At 75.0% G+C, this 2500-nt stretch overlaps 1 non-coding gene across 1 annotated transcript; it reads right to left on the reverse strand.

Annotated features, from left to right (window-relative positions):
* Window positions 1-74: 74 nt before the first annotated feature.
* On the reverse strand, window positions 75-227 carry LOC129734973 (5.8S ribosomal RNA). The gene has a single exon (XR_008730473.1). It is a non-coding gene; the product is annotated as a 5.8S ribosomal RNA (ribosomal RNA).
* Between the last annotated feature and the right edge of the window lie 2273 nt (window positions 228-2500).

A 2500-nucleotide genomic window follows, 5' to 3' on the forward strand; every position in this document is an offset into this window, starting at 1 on the left:
TCTCCCACGCGAGAGGGAGGGGCGGGCGGAACGAGGACGGGGCGGCCGGCCAGAGCCGGCGATTGATCGTCACGCGACGCTCAGACAGGCGTAGCCCCGGGAGGAACCCGGGGCCGCAAGTGCGTTCGAAGTGTCGATGATCAATGTGTCCTGCAATTCACATTAATTCTCGCAGCTAGCTGCGTTCTTCATCGACGCACGAGCCGAGTGATCCACCGCTAAGAGTTGTCTCTTTCGGCACCGCCCCGCGCGCGCGGGACGGACACACCGGGGGGGCACGCTCCACGACGAGCGGCCGCCCCCTTTTTTTCTTTGTCCTCTGACGACGGGCCCCGACCGACGCGCGCCCGCCTCTCGCCGGGCCCGACCGCCCCTCCGCCCGCGCGGAAAGGGGGGGGCGCGCAACGGCGATGCGGCGCGACGACGGAAGGAAGCCTCTCGCCTCGCCTGACCGTACGAGCAACACAACGCAGGAGAGGAGGGAAAGGGGAGGGCAACGGAGAAAACTCCGAAAGGCGAGGGCTGGGGCGGGGAGCGCGCGCTCCCACCACACGCACCCCGCGCGCTTCGGAGGCGGACCAGGCGCGCGGGCTCGGCCCGGCCAACGCACGGAGGAGCAGCGGCGCGCCCCGACCGCGCCCCGTCCTGCATACGCCCGCCTCGCGCCCGGGACTCGGCGGGCTGCTGCTGCCGCCGACGGCCCGCACACGCGCGGCAACGCGCCTCTCGGGCACCGCACTACGGCAGCCCGCTTTTTCCCTGCGGCTCAACCCCGCCGGCAGCTCGGCAGGCCCCACACCGCACACCTCCGGAGGCGACAAAACCGCCCGAGCCCGAGACGGCGACGCACCGGCTCGGGGCCCGCCGGACGGCGCTCGCAGCCGCGAAGCCGCGACCGCCCTCCCGGAACCGCCGACACCACCGCGGCTTCTCGCCCCGACCCCGTCCCAAGCAGGCGCGCGCCACGCCGGAAGGCGACGAGCCCCGGACGGGGGTGGGGGTGTCGGGGGGCGCCGTCCTCTCTCCCCCGTCTCCACGCGGAGAACGAGGCCCGGACGCCTCCTTACCCCCAAAAACCCCCGCCGACGGGAGGCACGCCACCTCCGCCGGGCGCGGCCGAGGAGGGCGGCGTGGAAGCGGCGGGCAGGGTCCAGGCCGGGACGGTCGAGGCCGGCGGCGGGCACCTTCCGGCCGACCGATTGGACACGGGGGGCCGAGCGGTGACGGCACCGCCGCTGGGCGGGGGGGCTTGCCGACCTTGGGCGACGGCAGAAGCCCGAGCGCTCGCCGGGGCGGAGAGAGGGCTCGCCGAGGAGCGCAGCGCGGCCACGGAGGCGCGGCGACACGGCGGCCGCCGACGCAGCGCAGACGCGCCACCCCCCCCCGAGCGGAGGAGACGGCGCTCCCACGCCGGGGACGCCCCTTAGACGCGAGACGGGCACACAGCAAGGACGGCTTGCGGCCTAACACACGCCGCGGTCTCTCCGCGCGAGACCGGACCGCGGAGGGGGGGCGGCAGCGGGACACCTCCCCGGGCACGGCTGCCCGCTGGGGGAAGGCGGGGAACGAGCACAGTATGGGTCGGTCGAGGCAGCGCCCGGCGGGTGGGGAGGGGAGGAAGGGGGTTGGGGAGAAGCCTTTCCGGGAGCGGACTCCCACGGCACGGCCTTCCACCATACACCACCGCCACCGCACCACCACCACGCCACCAGCGGAGGCGCCACCGCCGGCTCAAAACTACACCGCTTCCCCCGGGGTCGCATCGAGCCGCCCGCGTCTTTAAACCGCCGCCCGGCCGCGCAGCCTTCGACCCCCGGGGCTCGCCGAGGGAGGGCTGCGCAGAAACGCGGACGCTAGGTACCTGGCCCTGGGGTGAGGGAAACGACCTGCAGGGCCCCGCGGCGGTGCCTCCCCCGCTGCCACCATCGGGGGAGCGTCCGCCCGCGGGGGCGCGCCCGACGTCCGCCGCCAACACCTCGTCCTTCCTTACCCGGGGGGCCGGGGTTTCCCTCAGTGACCCGGCGCTGCGCCCGAGAGGAGACACGTGGCTGGGGCCGCCCGCTCGCGCGGGGACGCGGCCCGGCGAGGGGGGAAGACACGCCTCGCGCCTCGCCCACCGACGGCGCGGCTCACCCCCTCCACCCGCTCGCGGCTCCGCCCCCCCCTCCCTCCCGTAGGCACCGAGGTGCGGGGGAGAGAAGGAAGAGGTGGGGGGTGGGGCGGGTATGGGGGAAAGCCGCCACCGCTGCGCTCCGCGCACCGTTATATCCCGGAACGCCCGGAGGACGGCTCTCCTCTTTCGCGGCCGGCCCCGTTGCCCAGAAGGGTCGGGGAAGACGCCTCCCCCGATCCCGAAGGAAAAGGCCGCCACTCGCTCGCCTGGCCACGCGCGGCTCACCACCTGCCGGCCACGCCTGTCGTCCTTCACCGCTCGCCGCTTCCTCCCGCCACCCGCGCGCGGGCTCAGCGGCCGGGGAAGGCTCGGGCGCGCACCCTGCCA

This window comes from Falco cherrug, unplaced genomic scaffold, assembly GCF_023634085.1.
Source record: "Falco cherrug isolate bFalChe1 unplaced genomic scaffold, bFalChe1.pri U_21a, whole genome shotgun sequence".
Taxonomy (NCBI): Eukaryota; Metazoa; Chordata; class Aves; order Falconiformes; family Falconidae; genus Falco; species Falco cherrug.